The 23,629-nt window shown below is 34.9% G+C and overlaps 1 long non-coding RNA gene across 1 annotated transcript; it reads right to left on the bottom strand.

The window, feature by feature from the left end:
- Positions 1-1,620: 1,620 nt before the first annotated feature.
- LOC140513422 (uncharacterized) lies at positions 1,621-2,693 on the bottom strand. Its single transcript, XR_011970164.1, has 2 exons — positions 2,361-2,693; positions 1,621-1,978 (listed from the first exon to the last, which is right to left on the bottom strand). It is a non-coding gene; the product is annotated as an uncharacterized lncRNA (long non-coding RNA).
- Between the last annotated feature and the right edge of the window lie 20,936 nt (positions 2,694-23,629).

Consider the following 23,629-nt stretch of genomic DNA (forward strand, 5'->3'; position numbering starts at 1 on the left):
TTTAAGATGTTAGTTTTGATCATAGGATTAGGATAGTTAGGATCATTAGAGAACATCCAGTCCAACCCCTTATTTGTAGAGATAAGAAAATTCACATCAAAGGGTTAAGTGATTTACCTCAGGTTTGGGGTAAATCACTTAACCCTTTGATGTCTTGAAGAAGTTCAGAAAGGCTCATTATTAATATGACCACAGGGCCATGATTATTTCAGCACAGAAAGAGTCAAAGACCACTAACTATGTTGGAGTGATAGTGAAAGTTGTATCAAATGTTGAGGGAATAACACAGGAAAGAAATTACAGCAGTTTTAAGTTTTGAAGTAAGTTGAACCAGACAGTACTACAAATGTGAAGACTGACATAACCCAAGATAGCATTTTTTTTCCATGCTCTGCCTTCTAAGATCTTATGAAAATTCATATAATGGGAAAGAGAAATTAGAAAGTCCAATGTTATTCATGGTAAAAATTCCCCTTATTATTTGAGTTTTAGAAGCAAGGAAAAATTGAAATTTCTTTAATCCCTCAAATGATTCCCTTTTACAATTTATGTAAACTGATGCTGAGTGAAATGAGCAGCACCAGGAGAACATTATACACAATAAGGACCACACTGTGCAAAGAGAGCTACTGATAGATTCAGATGTTCACAACAATGAAAAGACCTAAAACATTCCAAAGGACTCATGATGCAAGATGTCACTCACATCTAGAGAAAGAACCATAGAGTCAGAATGCAAAATGACACAGACTATTTTCTCTTTTGTTATGTTTTGGTTTGGTTTTTCTCATGGTTTCTTCCATTCATTTTAATTCTTCTATGAAACGTAACTAATATAAAAATGTGTTTAATAAGAATATATGTGTAGAACCCTTATAAGATTGCATGCCACCTTGAGGAGAAAGTGGGGAAGGAGGGGGAGAAAACTGAAAAATCAGGGAAGTGATTGTTGAAAACTGAAAATAAATTAATTAATTAAAAATTTTAAAAAAAGATTCCTTTTTCCTCTATTTGTCCAGGTACAGATGCTCTGTAAGTAAGCACTTTAGCTTTAACAAACTTATTGTAAGTCTCTAAGGTAAATATAGAACTTGTATTTCTCAATTTTGGCAAGCAATGCTTGCTTTGCTCCTGACAGGAAGTCTGAGTGACTTTTGCTTTTTAGCTAAATAAATGGAAAAAAAGAGCTTTTCATAAAACTTTTTTCTCCCTGGGGGCTTGAGGGCCTAGGCTTTCACTGCATTCTTCTAGCTCATGTTTTTATTTTATAAATTCTTAAGTTTAACATCCCATAGTGTATTGGAAAGAGTGTTAGATTTGGACTTCGAGTTAAAATCCTACTTCCTACCTTCATAACCTTGAACAAATCATACAGTCTCTTGGTGAATCAATTTATTTTTCTGTAAAATGACATGGATTACACTTGATGTTTAAAAAGATTCTTTTTGATTTTAAATCTGTGATTCTCCCATTTTGCTGGACCTTAAGGTTTCAAAGCTGGTATTTTCAGGGACTAGAATTGGAATTCTCATAATCCTGGCATATATTATCATGGACAAGAGCACTACTTATTATGGCTAGCTTCAGTGAACTATCTCAGAAATACAATGATGTCTCCAATATCATCCAGAAATTTTTATTATCCGGGACTACCTGAGACCAGGACTACCTGGGACCAGGACTTTAGATGCTAATCCAATTCAGTTGACAAATCATGGATATGTACTCAATAAAACACCAGTACTGTGCAAGGTACATTGATTTATGTTCAGACAATCTTCTGGATTTGTATCATCCCTTGTCATCTTGAGATGAGGTTGAAGAATTCTAAATATGAATTCAATTAGGTCTGTAGAAACTCAATCACTAAGTATTTCATGACTTGACTGTTGTTTCTGATGTCTTTAGTTGGATCCTTTCTTCCTTGGAGTTTTCCCTGGAGTAGCAGAATGATGCTGTCTTCTCTTATTGTTGGAAGCTGAAAGAAGATATCCCCATTCAATTAGTCCCCCCATCCTATGGCTCAGAAATTCCTACCTCTTCCCTAATCTCCGTGATTCAGAGTTAACATATATAAATGAGAAAATTCCCTTCCCTTGCTACCATTTTCTGTTCACTCATTAACAATCAGCTCATCCTGCCCTTTCTCAATATGTATTTTCTTCTATCCTCCCCCTTCTGCTATGTCTTTTAGAGTTCCTTTTCTATTATAAAGTAATTACTCTTTTTCCTAAAATGCTTCCTCTTTTATAATATTTTTTTAAACAAACATGGCATTACTTCCAGTGCCAATACAGTGGAGTAAGAAAGGAACTTTCTTAAGTCTCCAAAATTCCCCTCCAAATAACTAGAAAAATTACATCAGAATTGATCTAGGAGCAGTGAAGCTACTTATCTTCCCAGGAGGATAGGTCTGTCTCACTGAGGTGGGAGGGGAACAAGCTTCAAGAGCAGCAGCAGTTAGACTCATAGGAAGGGTCCTTTAGCAGGGGCCCAAACCTGTGGAAATCCACCAGCTAGGCCTTGGCCCCATTGCTGGCTAGTAGGGAAGCTCCTTCCCTATGACTTGGAAGCAGAGAGACCATGTTTCCATAGCAACCCAATCGCTCAAGAAGATCAGCAATAGAATTATTCCTCCCAGGCCTGCTAAAAGAGAGGCCCTGTTTCCATAGCAGCCCAATAGCAGGGCCCAACCAGCGGGGCAGACCAGTAACAAGAAGGCTACTCAAGGGCCAGGCACCTGAAAGACTCAGTTACCATAACAACCCAACAGCAAGGTACTGCTCTTGGAACAGGACATCACCTAAAGCCCAAATATCATCTAACCCGACTACTGGCATCACTTTTATTAACTCCCCTTTCTCTTATCCTTTTCTCCTCCTACTTTCTTACAGGGTAAGATACATTTCTACACCCAATTGAATGTCTGTGTTATTTCCTCTTTGATCCAATTCTGATGAGAGTAAGGTCCACTTACTCCTCTTCACCTCCCCCCTCTTCCTGTCCACTGTAAAAAGATTTTCCTTACTTCTTATGTCAAATAATTTAGCCCATTCTACCTCTCCCTTTCCCTTAGCTAATTTCTCTCATCCCTTAATTTTGTATTTTTAGATATCATCCCTTCATAAACAACTAATACCTGTAACTTCTGTCTATATATACTCCTTCTATCTGCCCTAAAACTGAGAAAGAGCTTACAAGTTACAATTATCTTCTTTCCATGTAGAAATGCAAACAATTTAACCTTCTTAAGTCCCTAATGATTTCCCCTTCTCATGTAGCTTTTTATGTTTCAGTCTTCTTTTTGAATATTAAATTTCCATTTAGCTTTAGTCTTTTCATCAAGAATCCTGGAAAGTACTCCAATTCATTGAATATCTATATTTCCCCCGAAGGATTGTACTCAGTTTTGCTGGGAAGGTGATTCATGGTTGTAATCCTAGTTTTATTGCCCTCCAGAATATCATATACAAAGTCTTACAGTCCTTTAATGTAAAAACTGATAAATTGCATATATTCCTGACTATGACTCCACAGTTCTTGAATTATTTCTTGCTGGCTTCTTGCAATATTTTCCCCTTGACCTGAGAGCTCTGTATTTTGACTAAAATGTACCTGGGAGTTTTTATTTTAGCATCTCTTTCAGGAGGTGATTGATGAGTTCTTTCCATTTCTATTTTACCTTATAGTTCTAAAATATCAAGGCAGATTTCCTTGATAATTTATTGAAAGAAAAAAAAATAAGACTATAGAAGGTTACTTTCTTGGTGAACAGGTATTTCCTCCCTTCCTTTCTGATGAGGAAGAACAATGCTTACCATCAGGGAAAGACACAACAGTCAAGGCTTCTGTATCCCAGCCCACCCAATGGGCTCAGGCCATGGAAGAGCTCAAAAAGGATTTTGAAAATCAAGTTAGAGAGGTAGAGGAAAAACTGGGAAGACAAATGAGAGAGATGCAAGTAAAGCATGAAAAACAAGTAAACACCCTGCTAAAGGAGACCCAAAAAAATGCTGAAGAAAATAAGACCTTGAAAAATAGGCTAACTCAACTGGCAAAAGAGGTTCAAAAAGCCAATGAGGAGAAGAATGCTTTCAAAAGCAGAATTAGTCAAATGGAAAAGGAAGTTCAAAAGCTCACTGAAGAAAATAGTTCTTTCAAAATTAGAATGGAACAGATGGAGGTCAATGATTTTACGAGAAACCAAGAAATCACAAAACAAAACCAAAAGAATGAAAAAGGGAAGATAATGTGAAATATCTCATTGGAAAAACAACTGACCTGGAAAATAGATCCAGGAGAGACAATTTAAAGATTATGGGACTACCTGAAAGCCATGATCAAAAAAAGAGCCTGGACATCATCTTTCATGAAATTATCAAGGAAAACTGCCCTGAGATTTTAGAACCAGAGGGCAAAATAAGTATTCAAGGAATCCACAGATCACCGCCTGAAAGAGATCCAAAAAGAGAAACTCCTAGGAACATTGTGGCCAAATTCCAGAGTTCCCAGGTCAAGGAGAAAATATTGCAAGCAGCTAGACAGAAACAATTCAAGTATGGTGGAAATACAATCAGGATAACACAAGATCTAGCAGCTTCTACATTAAGGGATCAAAGGGAGTGGAATATGATATTCCAAAAGTCAAAGGAATGAGGACTAAAACCAAAAATCACCTACCCAGCAAAACTGAGTATAAGACTTCAGGGGAAAAATTGGTCTTTCAATGAAATAGAGGACTTTCAAACATTCTTGATGAAAAGACCAGAGCTGAAAAGAAAATTTGACTTTCAAACACAAGAATGAAGAGAACCATGAAAAGGTCAACAGCAAAGAGAAGTCATAAGGAACTTACTGAAGTTGAACTGTTTACATTCCTACATGGAAAGACAATATTTGTAAGTCTTGAAACTTTTCTGTATCTGGGTAGTGGGTGGGGTTACACACACACACACACACACACACACACATGCACATGCACATGCACACACACATAGAGACAGAGTGCATAGAGTGAATTGAAGAGGATGGGATCATATCTTAAAAAAATGAAATCAAGCAGTGAGAGAGAAATATATTGGGAGGAGAAAGGGAGAAATGGAATGGAGCAAATTATCTCTCATAAAAGAGGCAAGCAAAAGACTTATTAGTGGAGGGGAGAAGAGAGGAGGTGAGAGAAAAACATGAAGTTTACTCTCATCACATTCAACTAAAGGAAGGAATAAAATGCACACTCATTTTGGTATGAAAACCTATCTTACAATACAGGAAAGTGGGCGATAAGGGGATAAGCAGGGTACGGGGTATGATGGAAGGGAGGGCATGGGGAGGAGGGAGCAATTTGAGGTCAACACTTATGGGGAGGGACAGGATCCAAAGAGAGAATAGAAGTAATGGCGGACAGGATGGGATGGAGGGAAATTTAGTTAGTCTTATACAACATGACTATTATGGAAGTCATTTGCAAAACTACACAGATATGGCCTATATTGAATTGCTTGCCTTCCAAAGGGAAGGGGTGGGGAGGGAGGGAGGAAGAGAAGTTGGAACTCAAAGTTTTAGGAACAACTGTCGAGCGCTGTTCTTGCTACTAGGAAACAAGAAATACAAGTAAAGGGGTATAGAAAGTTATTTGGCCCTACAGGACAAAAGAGAAGATGGAGACAAGGGCAGAGAGGAGTGACAGAAGAGAGGGCAGACTGGTGATAGGGGCAATTAAAATGCTTGGGATTTTGGGGTGGGAGAGGGGACAAAAGGGGAGAAAATTTGGAACCCAAAATTTTGTGAAAATGAATGTTTAAAGTTAAATAAAAATAAATTAAAAAATAATTTATTGAAAGATGAAATCTAGGGTCTTTTTAGATCATGGCTTTCAGTCTGGCAATTTTTAAATTATCTCTTCTGTATCTATTTTCTAGGTCATTGTTTTAGTGAGATATTTCATCGTCTTCTATTTTGTCATTCTTTTTTGTTTCATTGTTTCTTGAATTCTCATGGAGTCTTTAGTTTCCATTTGTGTAATTTTGATATTTTTTAAGAATTTTTTTCCTGAGTGAGTTTTTGTGCTTCATTTTGATTTGATCAATTGTTCTTTTCAATGAATTCTTTTCCCCACCATTTGACCTACTCTGTTTTGTAAGGTTCTATTTTCTTCAGTATTTGTTTGTTTTCATCTCCTTCACCAAGCTACTGACTCCTTTTTCATGATTTTCTTGTATCACTAACATTTCTCTTTCGAATTTTTCCTCTGTAATTCTTACTTGATTTTCAAAATCCTTTTTTACCTTTTCAATGGGCTAAGACCAATTAACATTTTTCTTGTAGTCTTTGGATGTATGAGTTTTGACTTTGTTATCTTCTGAGTGTGTGTTTGATCTTCCTTGTCACCATAGTAACTTTCTGTGGTCAGATATTTTTTACTCAATTTTCCCAGTCTGTTGCTGGATTTTTAACTATTTGTTAAAGTGGGACTCTGCTTCCAGGTTAGAGGGAACACTGTTACAAGCTTCAAGGATTTTGCACAGTTGTCTTCAGAGATAATTCTAGGTATGTGGAAGTTTTGAGTTTTTCAAAATGGTATATTTTTTCCTTTTTTAAAAATTAGTAATTCATTTGTTTTCAGTTTTCAAACATCACTTCCATATGTCTTAAATTTTCTCCCTCTCCCTCCTGCCTCCATCACTGAGATGGTATACAATCTTATATGGGTTCTACACATGCATTCTTATTAAACACATTTTCACATTAGTCATGTTGCACAGAAGAATTAAAATTAATGGGAAAAACAATGAGAAAAACCAAAACAAAACAAAACATAACAAAAGGGAAAGTAGTCTGCTTGATTTTGCATTCCAATTCCATAGTTCTTTCTGTGGATGTGGATGACAATTTACCTCGAGTCATTTGGGAATATTATAGGTCTTTTCATGTCTATGAAGAGCTAAGTCTGTCAGAAACACCCCTCACATATTGTGGCTGTTACTGTGTACAATGTTCTCCTGGTTCTGCTCATTTCACTCAGCATCACCTCATGTAAGCCTCTCTGGAGTCCTTCTGTTCATGATTTCTTGTAGCACAATAGTATTCCATTACATTCATATGCCACAACTTGTTCAGCCATTCCCCAATTGATGCACATCCCCTCAATGTCTAGTTTTTGGCCACCACAAAGAGAGCTGCTAAAAATATTTTTTGTACAGGTAGGATCCTTTCCTGTTTCTATGATTTCTTTGGAATAGAGTTCCAGAAGCCATATAGGTGGGTCAAAGGAAATGCACATTTGTGTAGCCCTTTGGCCATAGTTCCAAATAGATTTCCAAAATGGTTGGATCAGCTCACAGCTCCACCAACAACGAATTAGTGTTCCCACTCTCCCACATCTTCTCCAACATTTACATCTTCCTTTTTTGTCATGTTAGCCAATCTGATAGGTGTGATGTGTTACCTGAGAGTTATTTTGATTTGCATTTCTCTAATGAATCCTGAGTTAGAGCATTTTTTCCATATCACTATAGATAGCTTTAATTTCTTCCTCTGAAAACTGCCTGTTCATATACTTTGACCATTTTTCAATTGAGAAATGACTTGGATTCTTGTAAATGTGACTCAGTTCCCTGTATATTTTAGAAATGAAGCTTTTATCACAGACACTAGTTGCAAAAATTCTTTCCCAGTTTTCTGCTTCCCTCCCGATCTTGGTTGCATTGGGTTTGTTTGTACAAAAACTTTTCAATTTAATGTAATCAAAATTACTCATTTTGTACTTCATAATCCTCTCTATCTCTTGTTTTGTCATAAATTTCTCCATTCTCTATAAATCTGAAAAATACACTATTCCTTACTTCCCTAATTTCTTTGTAGTATCAGTCTGTATACTTAGATTATGTACCCATTTAGACGATATTATTGTGTATGGTGTCATGCATTAGTCTATGGCCACACTGTTATCCAGTTTTCCCAGCAGTTCTTGTCAGTTTGTTTTCCCAGAAGCTAAGGTCCTTGGGTTTATTAAACAGTAGAGTGCTATATTCATTGACTATTATGTCTTGAGTAGTTAATCTATTTCACTGATTTACCCCTCTATTTCTTAGCCAGTCCCAAGTGGTTTTGATGATTGCTCTTTTATAATACCATTTGAGTTCTGGTAGAGCTAGGTCACCTTCCATAGCATTTCTTTTCATTAATTCCTTAGACATTCTGGATCTTTTGTTCTTTCAAATGAATTTTCACACTATTTTCTAGCTCTAGAAAATAACTTCCTGGTAGTTTGATTGGAATTGCACTGAATAAGTAAATTCATTTAGTTAGAATTGCCATTTTTACTATATTAGATCAGCCTATCTAGGAGCAACTGATGTTTTTTCCAATTACTTTGATCTGACTCTATTTGTGTGAAAAGTGTTTTGTAATTGTGTTCGTATATTCCCTGGGATGGTTTTGGCAGGTGGACTCCCAGATATTTTATAGTGTCTACTGTAGTTTTGAATGGGATTTCTCTTTCTATCTCTTACTGGTAGGGTTTGTTAGTAATATATAGAAATGCAGGTGATTTATGTGGGTTTATTTTGTAACCTGCAACTTTTCCGAAGTTGTTCATTATTTCAAGTAGTTTTTCATTTGATTCTCTAGGATTCTCTAAGTATATCATTATATCCTCTACAAAGATTGATAACTTAATTTCCAAAATGGTATAATTTAAATGGAAGTCTTTACTACTCTCTTGGCCTATGCTCTGCTCTGTGAGTGACCACAAGTACCCTTTTTTGTCCACTCCACTGTGGTCACAAGCCCTGCTATACTATTGCTCCTTCTTATCCCTGAAACTGCTACCCAAGACTGACATCCAGACAGAAATATGGGCAAAGCCATAGAATCTTGCCACCAATTCCAGGAAGGAGACTCTTATAATCTCTTTCTGATCAACTGTTTGACCTTCTTACCTTCTGAAGGCTGAGAGCTCTGAAATCAATCACTGCCACTTTTGATTCAATCACTCCCAAGGCCTCATACTGGTTTGCTTAAGCCTAATCTGAGCTGGCACAGCTGGCCTTAGACTGTGCTCCACTCTCATCCACGTGTGATTGACCTTCCTTGTTGACCTTCTAAGTTTTCTTTGGAGCCTGTGGCCTGAGAGGTCTGAAAACCACCACTGTTGCAAATGATTTAGTCACTCCTCAGTGTGCATGCTCCTGGTTTCCTGGGGACCTATTTGTGCTGGTGTGGCCTGTGATTGACTGTGCTCCTCTCTCACGTTGGTGCGACAACCCCTTCCTGATGAACTTTTAAGTTGTCTTGGGCTGGTAAATTGTTTCACTATATCTTTTAGTGAGTTCTCCAGTTCTAGAATGTGTTTAGATTCTTTTTTAAAATATTTGGAAGGGTTTTGGGGAGAGTTCAGGTGAATCCCTGACTTGAGTCCACCATCTTGGCTCCCTTCCCCCATTTGCTTTTTAAAATCGTTTTTAAAATCTCTTAGGAATTCTTCTTGGGCACAAGACAAAATTATATCTTTATCTGAAGGTTCACGTGTAGCTATCGTGACAACGTTGTCCTCTTCTAAGTTTATACATTGATACTCCTGGTCACCATAGTAACTTTCTATCATTAAGCTCTTTTTTGTTGTTCATTTTTTTCTTCCTTTTTTGTAATGATGTTTTTATGAGGATTCTTTCAATTTCTATTTTACTTCTTAGTTCTAGAGTATTGGGGCCATTATCCTTGATAATTTCTTGAAAGAAGATGTCTAGGCTCTTTCTTTTAGTCATGGCTTAGGTAACCCAACTATTTTAAAATTACCTCTCCATTGTTTTTCTAATGAGATATTTCACATTGTCTTCTATTGGTTCATTCTTTTAGTTTTGTTTTATTATTTTTTGATTTCTCATAAAAAGGGGACATTTAACACAACAGAGGACTTTCAAGCATTTCTAATTAAAAGACCACAGCTGAACAAAAAAAAAAATTGACCTCCAAATACAACTCAAGGGAAACATAAGAAAGAAGCAAACATTAAAAAGAAACAAAAAAGAGGAAACATAAGAAATTCAGTAAGGTTATACTGTTGATATTTCTACATGGCAGGCTAATATTTGTATCTCTTAACAACTTTATTGCCAGAAGAGCAACTAAAGTATATGTAAACAGAGGATGTGGGAATGAGGTGACTTTGATGGGATGATACCCAAAAAATAAAGAAATGAAAATAAAGAAATGAGAAAAAGAATTGCACTGGAAAAAGGAGGCATCATTGTGGCCAATTATCCTACCGAAAAAGGGGCATGAAAGAGCTATTAAAATGGAGGGCAAGATGGGTTTGGCACAGAGAGGTAATAGCACACACAGTTGGAAATAGAAATCTATCTTACCCTATAAGAAAGTAAAATAACAATGTGGTTAATAGTACAAGGATGAGGGACTGATAAAAGGAAGGGTATTTTGGAGAGCACAGTAACCAGAAATAAAACATTTGGAAGGAGGGAAAAGGTGGGGTTTAAAAGGGAGAAGGGGATAAACAAATAAAAAATAGAATGGAAGTGTGCGAGAGTTTTTTCTGGTAGACTTGGCATCTCGTAATAACGCAAGAACTTTTTAAAAAAAAAATCCCAATGGTGGTTTTCTAAGGCAAAATGCCTTCCACACTCAGAGAAAGAAATATGCAAGTCATTCACAGGATGTAGCAGATCATGTGTGTGTGTGTGTGTGTGTGTGTGTGTGTGTTTTCATGTATCATGTTTTGATTTGTTATATAATTTCTTCCATTTATTTTAGTTCGACTACATAGCATGACTATAGTGAAAATGTACTCAATAGGAAAGTATATGTAGAACCTATACAGAATTGTATGCAGTCATGGGGAGGGAGGGGGGTAGTGGGGGGTAGGTGTGGGGGGGATAAAATCTCAATTGTATGGCAGTGATTGTTAAACATTAAAAAATAATAAAAAAAATAGAATGGAGTGACATACATATTTAACATAATCATAAATTGGAATGGAATGAACTCACTCATAAAATGGAAGTGGATAGTAGAATGGATCAAAACTCAGAATCCTAAAATATTTTGTTTACAAGAAACACATTTGAAGCAGAGAGATACATGCAGGGTAAAGATAAGGTGCTAGAGCAGAATCTATTTTGCTTCAGATGAAGCAAAGTTAGCATGCATGATCTCAGACACAGCAAAAGTACAAATAGACCTAATTTAAAGGGCTAAAGAAGAAAACTATATCTTGCTGAAAGGTACCATACATAATGAAGTCATATCAATACTGAAAACAGTTGCACCAAATGGTATAAAATCTACATTTTGAAGGAAAAGTTGAAAAAGTTACAGGAGAAGAAAATAAAGCTATAATAGTGGAGGACCTCAACTTTCACCTCTCTAAACCAAAAAATAAGCAAGAAAGAAGTTAAGAAGGTGAATAAAGTTCTGGAAAAGTTAGATATTATATATTTCTGTAGAGAATAACTCATTTTGCGTTTAGAATTTTCTAGTTCTGAGAGAGGGAGGTTGAGGTCCCCCACTAATATAGTTTTATTGTCTTCCTTCCTGTAACTGATTTAATTTCTCTAAGAATGTGGATGCTATACCACTTGATGTATATATGTTTGGTATTGATATTGTTTCATTGCCTATGGTACCTTTTAGTAAGATGCAGTTTCTTTCCTTATCTCTTATAATTAGGCCTATTTTTGCTTTTTCTTCGTCTGAAGTCAGGATTGCTATCCCTGCATATTTTTACTTAAATTGAAGTCTAATGCATTCTGCTTCAGTCTTTTACCTTTACTCAGTGTATCTCTCTGCTTCAAGTGTTCCTTGTAAACAACATATTGTAGAATTATAGTTTTTAGTCGATTCTGCTACCTGCTTCTGTTTTATGGGATAGTTCATCCCATTCACATTCACTGTTATGATTACTAACTGCTTACTTCCCTCAGTCTTATCCTTCCATTTATACTTTTCTCTCTCTTTTCACCTTGTCCTTCCTCACCAATGTTTTGCTTTTGACCACCAACTCCCTCAATCTGCCCTCTCTTCTACCCATCCCTGCCCTTTTCTTTCTTTTTATCCACCTATTTCTTTATAAAGTAATGTAAATTTATATACCAACAGGGTATGTATGTTATTCCCTCTTTGAGTCAAATCCAATTAGAGTAAGGTTCAAGCAATGCTCACCCCCTCCCTTCTTTCCCTCTATTATAATAGGTCTTTTCTATCTCTTCATTGGATATAATTCACTGTATTTTACCTTCCCTTTCTTCTTCCAGTACAATCCTTTTTCTACTCCTCAATTTTTTTTATCATCACATCAAAGTCAACTTATACCAAGACACACGGTGTATGTATATCTCTTCTAACTGCACTAATAAAGATACAATTCTCAAGAGTTATAAGTGTCATCTTCCTATGTAGAAATTTAAACAATTTAACCTTATTTATTAACATTTTTCCCTCTTGCTTGTTTACTTTTTTATGCTACTCTTCAGTCTTCTATTTGAAGAATTTTCTGTTCACCTCTGGTCTTGCCATGAGGAAAGATTGAAAGCCCACTATTTTATTGTATGTTCATCTTTTTCCCTGAAATATTATGCTCAATTTTGCTGGGTACTTGATTTTTGGTTGTAATTCCAGCTCCTTTGCCTTCTAGAATTGCATACCGCAAGCCTTTTCATCCCTTAATGTAGAAACTGCTAAGTCCTGTGTAATCCTGACTGTGGCTCTACAATATTTTCTTTCTTTCTGTAAGTTTTCAGTATTTTCTCCTTGACCTGATAATTATGGAATTTGCCTAAAAAAGTCCTTGAAATTTAATCTCTTTCAGGAGGTGATTGGAAGATTTTTCAAATGATTACTTAACCCACTTATTCTAGGATATCTGGGCAGTTTCCCTTGATAATCCCTTGAAATATGTTATCCAGGCTCTTTTTTTGTTGTTTGTGGCTTTCAGGTAATCCAAAAACATTTTAAATTGTCTCTCCTGGATCTATTTTCCACATCAGTTGTTTTTTCAATGAGATATCTTACATTTTCTTCTCTTTTTTTCATTCTTTTGAATTTGTTTGACTGGTTCTTGATGTCTCATAAAGTCATTAGCTTCCATTTGACTAATTCTAATTTTTAAAGCATTGTTTTCTTTAGTTAGCTTTTGTACCTTCTTTTCCATTTGTCCAATTCTACTTCTTAAGGAGCAGTCTTCTTCAGTAAGATTTTTTCATTTGGCAAATTGTATCTTTTAAGGAATTGTTTGGTTTTTACATTTCCTTTTTCCAAGCTGTTAACTCTCTCTTGCATACTTCCAATTTATTTTTCCAATTTTTCTTCTACCTCCTTTATTTCACTTTAAAAGTCCTTTTTGAGTTCTTCCAAGAAGACTTTTTTGGGTTTGAGACCAATTTATTTTCCCCTCCTAGGTTTTGAATGTAGGTATATTGAATATCTTGTCCTCTTCTGAATTTTGATATTCCCTGTCACCACAGTAACTTTATATGGTCAATGTTTGCTTTGATCCTTGCTCATTTTTTGTCTGTTTACTTGGCTTTTAAAATTACTCTTTCCTACCAGGGTTGAATTAACTGGATATAGAAGTCTCTTACCAAAAAGGAAGTAGTAGGGGAAGAGATCAAATAAAAGAGAGGGTGAGAAGTAATAGAATGGAGAGCAGATCAGGGAAGGTGGTAGACAGAAGAAAAACACTGGTGAGGAAGGAAAGAGTGAAAGGAAATAGATGACAAAGTGGAAGGAATTGCACAGTTAATAATCATAACTGTGAATATGAATGACTTCTATAAAATGAAAGCAGATAGTAGAAAAGATCAAAAACAGAATCCTACAATATTATAATTAAAAGAAACACACTTGAAGCAGAAAGATACACTCAGAGTAAAGAGTAAGGTAAGGGACTTGAGTAGAATTTTTTATGTTTTAGCTGAAGTAAAAAAAAAAAAGATGTAACAATGCTGATCTCAGACCAAAAAATGAAGCAAAAAAATAGATCTAATTTAACAGGATAATAAAGGAATCTACATCTTGCTAAAAGTTACCATAGCAAATGAAGCAATATCAATACTACACATGCACACACACACACACACACACACACACACACACACACACACACACACACTTACACATACACACCAAGTGGTCTAACATCTGAATTCTTAAAGTAGAAGTTAAGTGAGTTATAGGAAGAAATAGACACCAAAACTATACTGATGAAGCAAACCTCAACTGTCCCCTCTCAGAACTTGATAAATCCAACCAAAAACGAAACAAGAAAGAAAGTAAGGAGGTACATATAATACTACAAAGTTTAGACATAACCGACCTTTGGAATAAACTAAATGGGAAGAGACAAGATTGTACCTTTTTCTCAGCAGTGCATGGCACTTAAATAAACATTGTCCATGCAATAGGGCATAAAACCCTCAAACTCAAACATAGAGAGGCAGAAAGAGTAAATGTATCATATCATAATGAAAAATATTCATTCTAGATATGGCAGTGGAAATATAGATTGCAAATTAATTGGAAATCAATAATCTAATACTAAAGAATAAGTGTATCAAAGAACAAATCATAGAAACAATAACGTTAAAAAAGTGCACAAGGAAGAACTTTTACAATGAAAAGGAAAAGGGGAGGGGGAGTGGAAGTGTCATGCAATGCTTGAAACTCACTCTCATCAGAATTAGTCCAAAGAGGGAAGAATACATAAATGCATACATAAATATATACATATATTTGCATATATAAAGCCTCAGTTTTATACAAAAATCTATCTTAGCAAATAAGGGAATAAGAGAGAAAGGGGTTAAGAGAAAGGAAAGGTGAATTAAGGGAAACAGTGGCAAAAGAGACTCTTCAGAAGGGACAGGATAGAGAGGGAAAGGAATAGAAAAAAGAAAATATGAAGGAGCTAGTTAGTACTCATAACTGTGAAGGTAAGTGTGTTGAGCTTGTCCATAAAACAGAAGTTGATAGCAGAATGGATTAGAAATAAGAATTTAACAATAAATTGTTTACAAGAAACCCAGTTGAGAGAAGGTGGAGCCAAGCTGGCAGAGAAGAAGCAGGGACTTGCTTGAGCTCTCCCCCCAAAGCCCTCAAAATATCCATAAAAATGACTAAAATATTTGTACAATAGCAGAAGCCACAAATGACAGAGTGAAACAGATTTCCAACCCAGTAATATGGAAGGCTGAAAGGAAGGGTCTATTGCACTAGACTCAGGCCAAAGCACAGCCCAGGCTAGGTTGCACCAGCACAGACAGGACTGGAGCAAGTCTCAGGGCACTGAATATTGGCAGCTCAACCCACAAATTCCAAAGACAGCACCAAAGTTCACTGAGAAAATTCTCTCACCTGGGTGAGAGAAGATGTGGTTCAACCCCAACCCTAGGGAAGCAGCCACCACTGTCTCAGTGGTGGGTGCTTCTGGAACTCTTGTACTACAGATGTTGGGGGAATCAAGCAACTATGTTGGTCACGGTCCTGGGTGGCAGTCCTGGGGTGAAGAGAAACAACTGGCATGGAAGTGTTGGTGGTGGCTGTGGAGAGGGAATCTACTCTCAACTCCAGAGCAGAAAAGTGCTTGTGATGGCTCACAGAGCTGAGCAAAGGCCAGGAGAGAAGTAAACATCTCTCCTTTGCTCATATCACTTTGGAGGAACAGAGAATTTAGAGGTCCTTAGAGATATCTCTGAAAACAGCTACAGAAAAACCTTAAAACTTGGGGTAATACACCCTCCACTTAACAATGAGATGAGAAGTCAAGTAATTGACTGGGAATATGATCAAACAAATGGAGGGAAAAATAAGAATATAGAATGATAATTTCTTGATGAAAAGATGTTTTCTTATATCTTTGAGGATGAAGAAGATCAAAGTCTACAAGAAAAGAAAGACATCAAGGTCAAGGTCCTTACATTCAAAGTCTCCAAGAAAAACATGAAATGGTCTCAGGCCGTGATAGAGTTCAAAAGGGATTTTGAAAATCAAGAGAAGTAGAGGAAAATTGGAAAGAGAAATGAGAGTGATACAAGAAAATCATGAAAGTTGAGTCAACTGCTTGCTAAACAAAACCTCCTCCCAAAAAATGCTGAAGAAAATAACATCTTTAAAATAAACTAACCCAAATGGAAAAAGAGATCCAAAAATTCAATGAAGAGAAGAATGTCTCAAAAAGCAGAACTGGAAAAAAGGAAAAGGAGGTCGAAAAGCTCACTGAAGAAAATAATTCCTTAAAAATTGGAATGGAACACATGGAAGCTCATGACTTTATGAGAAATCAAGAAATTATGAAACAAAAGGAAAAGAATAAAAATAGAAGACAATATAAAATATCTCATTGGAAAATCAACTGACTTGAAAAGTAGATGCAGGAGAGATAATTTAAAAATTATTGATCTATCTGAAAACCATGATCAAAAAAAAAAATGGAGACATCATAACTCAAAACATAATCAAGGTAAATTGTCCAGGTATTCTAGAACCAGAAGGTAAAATAGAAACAAAAAAAAAATCCACTGATCACCTCCTGAAAGAGATCTCAAAAGGAAAACTTCTATGGATATTGAAGCCAAATTCCAGAGTTCCCATGTCAGGGAGAAAATATTACAAGCAGTCAGAAAGAAGCAATTCAAGCATTGTGGAAACAAAATCAGAATAACATAGGATTTAGCAGCTTTTACACTAAGGGATCAGAGGACTTGAAATATAATAGTCCAGAGACCAAAGGAGGCAGGATTACAACACAGAGTCACCTACCGAGCAAAACTGAGCATAATCCTTCAGGGAAAAACATGGAATTTCAATTAAATAGATGACTTCCAAGCATTCTTGTTGCAAAGACCAGAGCAGAATAGAAAATGTGAATTTTAAATACAAGAATGAAGAGAAACATGAATAGGTAAGCAGGAAAGAGAATTAATAAAGGAATCATTGAAGCTGAACTGTTTACTGCACAGAAAGATGGTATTTGTAATGAATGAGACCTTTCTCATTATTATGGTAGTTAAAGGGAAAGTAAATATATGTGTATATATGTACATATATATGTGTGTGTGTATGGCTATGTATATATACACATGTGTGTATATATATGTATGTATGTATGTATATGTGTATGTATAGGTATAACATGTGTATATGTGTGCACACATATATGCATGTGTGGCTATATACATATGTGTGTACATACATGTATACTAACATATATGCATATATAAATGTGCATACGTATATACTATATGTGTGTGTTGTGTATGTGTATGCATATGTATATATGTATATGTATGTGCATGTATGTGTACTTATATATGCATATTTGTGTGGGTATATGTACATCAATATATGCGTATAAATTTACATATGCATACACATATGTACATGTGTGTATAAACACACACACGTATTATATACATTTATGTGCATATATGTGTGTATATACACATATATACTGTGTGTATATGTATATATGTGCATATATATAGACAGAGGGTACAAGGTGAGCTGAATATGAAGGGAGGATGCCTAAAAAATAAAATAAGGTTTTTAGTCTTGGGGGAAAGAGAAAAGGGGAATTAGAATGTAATAAATAATTTCATATAGAAGTGGCAAGAAAGAGTTTTTATATTAGAGAGGAAGAGGGAGAATGTGACAGGAAATAAGTACGGTTTATTCTCATTGAATTTTGCTCAAGGACAGAATAATACACCATCAACTGGGTATGAAAATCTAACTTATCTTTCAGGAAGCAGGAGGAGCAAATAGGAGAGAGAAGATAATGGAAGGTCTGGCATATTGGGGGATAGATATAATCAGAAACAAACACTATTGTGGGGACCCCGTTCAAGAGAAAGAATGGAATAAATGAAGGGCAGGACAGGATAGAGGGAAATATGGTTAGTCTTTCACAACATGACTGTTATGCAAGTGTTTTGCATTGCTCCACCTGTATAAAATATATGGAATTGCTTGCTTTCTCAAGGAGAGTGGGTGGGGAGACACAAAGGGTGAGAACTCAAAGCTTTAAAAATGTATGTTAAAAGTTGTTTTCACAAGCAACTGGGAAATAACTTGTACAGGCAATGAGGTATAGAAATCTATCTTGCCCTTCAGGGAAATAGAGGCGAAGGAGATTGGAAAAGAGAGGGTTGTAGTAGGGAGAATAGATTAGGTAAGGGATGGTTGGTGTGTATGCTATCCTAGGCTGGGGCAAGGAGAGAGATGGGGAGAAAATTTGGAATTCAAAATCTTGTAGAAGTGAGTGTTGTCAACTGAAAATAAGTAAATTATATAATAAAAAGGAGACACATTTCAAAAATGAAAGACACAAAGTTACAATAAAAGCCTAGAGTAGAATCAAATATGCTTTAGTTGAAGCAAAAAAAGCAAAGAAGTGAAAAGTAAAAATAGACTCAATTAAGAGAGGTAATCAAAAAAACGACCTTATACTAGAAGGTACCATAAAGAGTGAAGTAATGTCAAAATTCTTTACAGCAAATCTCTCTGATAAAGGCCTCATTTCTCAAATACATAGAAAATTGAGTTAATTTTTTAAAAAAAGAGCCATTCCTTAATAGATAAATGGTCAAAGAATATGAAAAATCAGTTTTCAGATGAGGAAATCAAAGCTATTTATTAGCTATTTATTATTTAAAGCTATTTATTTATTATATAAAAAATGTTTCAAATCACTATTAATTAAATAAATTGAAATTAAAACAACTCTGAGGTGCCACTCACAATTTATCAAAATGTCAGGTGGTGGAGGGGATAAGGAAAAATAATTACACTAGTGACCTGTTGATGGCATAGTGACCTCTTCTAGCCCTATCCAGTCAGGTTTCCAATGCAAAATACTACAATCACCGTTGTCCTAGGATATAATGCTAAAATTTCTTTGGAATCCAAAATCTTCTGGATCCTTCAAAGGTCACAAGATCCTACATATGTCAAGGGGCATTGTAGAAAGAATTAAGTTAAGGTTGAAGTTGAGGTTTTACAGTCCCCTTCATTCCCCTTCCTAAGGAGTATTGCTAGAACATCCTTTCCTAGATTGTACTCAGTGAAATCTCTTTCCCAGAAGACATAATGTGAGTGTTAACCTTATCTTCTATTTAGACTTTTCACATTCAATATAAAGTCTTTAATTCATCAAATGAAAGTTATTCCAGTCTTATAAATGCATCATGGAATGATATTTTATCATTTTATATGTGGAGATGGTATAAATTTATTAAATTGCTTAATCCTTACCCTTACACAAGATTCAGCCTTTGTACCTAGACAGATATGCTAGAAGCTCAGGTTAAATGAGAACATAACCTATTTCAGAATTTTGTTGTAGGGACCTAAAAGAGACTTTGTGAATTCCATGTGACTTCTTTACTTATATTTCTGATCAATCAATTATGTAACATTGAATTGGATGCACTCAAAGTTTCTAAATATTTATTAAATGTTGAAATAACAAAAAAAGAACCTTCATTCTTGGCCCACCAATTGAACCCTACTTGTTGCTAAATTTGCAATAAGGCACAAGGAATATTATTTTGAATGCTGTTCCCATGTTACCCCAGGGGATGCTGTTAATTATACTGAATTTACCATTGTTTCTTTTATGGTATTTATGGTATGGTATTTATTATCTCAGATTGTATCACTAAGAATTTGTTCCAATATATAGTATCTACAATGTGCATTTCTTATTTCTTCAGACTTTTCAAGTGATATGAAATACAAAACCTATCATCAGAATTTAGAACTAATTATCCCCTAGATGTCCTTTTCACTGTATATTTAATCAATTACTAATTCCATGTTAAATCTCTCTAGACCTTAGTTTCTTAACCTATAAAATGAAAAATCTTCATTAGGTGACTTAGCTAAGTCAAATTATGAATCTGAATCTCTCTACCTTTTCTGATCTCTCTGTGTTGCCTTATTCCTTTTCTAACCATTAGTTTTTACCTGTATTAATGTTCCACTTCCATACTCTCTTCATTGGTCTTTCAATCTGTGTCCTACCTACACCCATTTAGTCTATGATAGGTATTATGTATACATATTATATATATTTATGTACATATGTATAAATATATATAATATATACCTACACATAAATGTGTCTACACACATATATATGTACGTATATATATAATATATACCTACACATAAATGTGTCTACACACATATATATGTACACACATGTCATGTATGTACATCGTGTGTATATATATGTGTACATATACATAAAAATTATTCATTTCTCATTTCTGATGATTACTGTCAATATCTCATTATTAAAGCCTGATCCCATTCAACTAAGTCTTTTAGTCTTCTACTTAGATCTTTCTTATTTCTAATTTGTAGCATAACCCTACATATCCATTCTACTGCAAAAAGTTGTCCTGTTTCTCCTTAGTTCATTTCTAAACTTTATATAATTTCTGAAAAGGATGAAACATTTTTTTTTCATAAATGTCTATTTTACAACTCGTTTTACTGGAAACTTCTAAATGGAAAAAAATTTGCATTTACCCCTTGAACTAATAACATATTCTTTCACATTACTCCGGTTTCATACCTATGTGGAGTGCCGAGGTGTTAAAAAGCATAAACCCTGATTTAATCTTCCTCTGAATTAAGTAATAATCTTAAATTTTAGGATCATATATACCATTTACTAATTCAGCCTCCCTAGAGTATCTCAGAGGAGGAGAAGTTGAATCAACAAAAATCACATTTTAGGTTCTCATTAATATGTTCTACTTTCTAAAACTAAATTAGCATAAATTTAAAAGAGAAAAGAATCTTTCTAAAATAATAATAACAACAATAGTTAATATTTATGTAATGCTTGTTATTTAGTCCTTTTCAGTCATATCTAATTCTTTGTGACTTCATTGGGGTTTTCTTGGCACAGATAATGGAATGGTTTGCCATTTCCTTCTCTATCTCATTTCATAGATGAATAATCTGAGGGAAAGAGGGTTGAGTGCCTTGCACAGACATACACGTGTTGAGGCCAGATTTGAACTCAGGAGATAAGTCTTCCTGACTCCAGTTCTGGTTCTCAATCCATTGCGTCACTTTTTTATATCACTTACTATGTACCAAATAAATCACTGTAGATATAATTTGTAACAATAAAGTGGTCTATGCACCAGTTGATGAAAGATCATTCTCATTTTTACTCATTATAAATTATTTTACTCATTATAAATTATCACCAAAATATATTTTTTAAAATTTTTAAACAAAGTCACAAAAATAATTATTATAAAGGCAGTATGATAGTGAATATATAGTAAACTAAGAGTCAGGAATGTTTAAGTTCAGGTCAACACAAAATTAGCAACTAGTGTCATAGGACTTGCCCCTATTCTGGCCTATTGAAGAAAAAGCAAACTTGAGTATCAAGATGTCCTGAGTTTAAGTTCAGTCTTTGATAAACAATCACAATATGATGTTGGACAAGCTATTTTCATCTAACAGTGTGTCACAAATCTCCTTGAGAACGCAAACTGTAGTGCAAAGGTAGAGCTGCACTGTATATAACTTTACAAATCAAGTGACATGTCTGGATTAATATAGTGATAAAGAGAGTGGGACCAGCTTGACTTGAACTGGAACTGTGTTTCCCATGAATGCACATGTATAAACTATCACAAATTGCTTGCCTTCCCAAAGCGGGGAGAAGGAAGGGAGGGAGAGAATTTGGAACTCAAAATACGAAAATAAATAATATTAAAATAATTTTTACATGCAATTGAGGAAAAATAAAGTATTAAATTAGAAATACAAAAAAAAAGGAGTGTGGGACCCACATATATAAAAAGGTCTGGTTGTTGTGTGTGACTTAAAGGGAGGCAGAATAGACTCTATAACTTCTTTTCTGGTCACCCTTCTCCAAGAAAGCCATATTCCTTCCTAGAGGTGAATCTAGATTCTCATCAGAGAGAGGGAAATCCAGAATAAAATTATTCAGAGAAGACATACATAAGAGAGTATCTATCAGAAAAATAAGGAATGGAGGAGCCTTTCTATTGGGAGTGAGATAACTCAGTTCAACTAAGAAAGCATACAGATTTCAACCAAGGGTAAACTTTCCAGAACAGATAGCTAGGAATGGGGATATGATGGAGAGTATCTGCTCTTTTCATATCTTTCCAGTATTCTTCAGCAGTCCAAAGTGGGGTTGGACTCTTACATCTTACATCTCTTACATCCTCCACTAGACGAGTCCTCAAGGAAGGACTGACTGAGAACTGAAATGCTTGCCTTTCATTAACTCTATCCTGCTATGCCACAGAGCAAGGCCTTCATCTCCAATAATAATGAGATTCCCAGACAGATGAGATTTGGGCAAGAGATATCATTGAAAATTTTTATTACAATGGAAACTTTATATGTTACTTTTATAGGTGCTCCTACAAGTTAATACACAATAAAATAAAATATCTACATATGGGTATTTTGTATATATTTTTAAATGCCCTTGTGTAAGTAAAGTATTTTCTAAATGTTCCTTTTGGGCCTCCTGGATATGATTACGATGTTTTCTCACTACCCTTAATACCCATGCACACGTATTTTGCTGACTATAACTAAAGGTCATAATTTGTCTGTCTTATTGGCCATATTGCTCCATATCCCATGGCTATACATTATATTTCTAACACTAGCCTGTGTTGACCTGAAAGTTTGGTTAAAGAAAAGGTAGCAGGCTAAATGTATATTATTATTCCCTTAAGTTAACAGTACATGATCATGGAACTAGAAATGAAAATTTCTGGTTGCTCAATATAATAATGATAAGGCTTAAATACATTTTACCTTGAGATTCCAAATTTAGTGAGACAAGACAATTAACAATGCAGTGTCAGTTGGAATTTATGATTCCAGGCTGTGTGAATTTCCTCTGTGTAACATATGTTTCTGTGAACACACGATAAAGAAAAAAAACCCACCACTCTGATGGCAGGCATCCTGTCAAAAACAGGTCTTTGAAATTGCTGACACAGGAAAGGGTAATTTTTAACAGAGTTGACAAAGTTTCAATTGAAATTATGACTCAGAATATCTGTGTTTTCTTTACCATTAACATGACATAGGAAATGGAAAATGTCCCATTATTCAAGATAGTCTAAGGGTTTTGTAAGAAATGCTAAGTCAGCCTTTTCTGGTTTTATTGACATAGAAAGAGGGACTCTCTGAGTTTAGTTCAGAGAACAATGAAACTATTGGGTCCAGGCTCTTCTTAATTCAAGCTCTGGCCCTTATTAAAGTCTGAAAATTTATATTAAATATTATCACCAGCAATCAGGATATATTAAAAATGGTTATGTAAAAGTATGCCATTCAAGTTCATCTGATGCAAAGTATATCATAGAATAATATATCTAAGTTGGTTATACAGAAATACAAGCTCTGTTTTTTTAAATGATTTTTTAAAAATAATTGATATATAATTACACATAATTAAATATATAGTTATTTAAATTTAAATACTTAAATGCTAAGGTGACAGAGAGAGAGAAAGAGAGAGAGAGAGAGAGAGAGAGATTAGTTCAGAAAAAGAACAAATTCACTTAAATAGTCTCATGGAAAAATAGAATTTTAA

Source organism: Notamacropus eugenii, chromosome 7 (genome assembly GCF_028372415.1).
Source record: "Notamacropus eugenii isolate mMacEug1 chromosome 7, mMacEug1.pri_v2, whole genome shotgun sequence".
Lineage (NCBI taxonomy): Eukaryota > Metazoa > Chordata > Mammalia > Diprotodontia > Macropodidae > Notamacropus > Notamacropus eugenii.